The 315-nt window shown below is 25.4% G+C and overlaps 1 protein-coding gene across 1 annotated transcript in view; it reads left to right on the forward strand.

Moving 5' to 3' along the window:
- LOC107477273 (uncharacterized) overlaps positions 1 to 315 on the forward strand; it is a 10533-nt gene that overhangs the window by 1971 nt on the left and 8247 nt on the right. The window lies entirely within an intron of this gene.

Raw genomic sequence — 315 nt, forward strand, 5'->3', positions numbered from 1 at the left:
TTTATATTTTATCTATAAAAACACATTAAACTAAATTAAACTACATATATATTTATACATAAATATATTAATGAATGATTTTAATAACAAATTTTTACATACGAATAGCATTATTCAAGGTGGGCATTAGAAGAGGATTACTGCTCCTACTAAATCTATGTAGTTGGATATTAGAGCCTTTAGTTTGCCGCTAAATCTTGGTATTTATATAAGTTTTAACCTTCACACTTATCATTTAGTAGGCTATGACGTATGTTTGTTTGAGTAAAACGTCGTACTTTAGAATTAAGTTGGTTTTATTCACAAATATAATAC

The sequence above is a fragment of the Arachis duranensis genome, chromosome 3 (assembly GCF_000817695.3).
Source record: "Arachis duranensis cultivar V14167 chromosome 3, aradu.V14167.gnm2.J7QH, whole genome shotgun sequence".
Lineage (NCBI taxonomy): Eukaryota > Viridiplantae > Streptophyta > Magnoliopsida > Fabales > Fabaceae > Arachis > Arachis duranensis.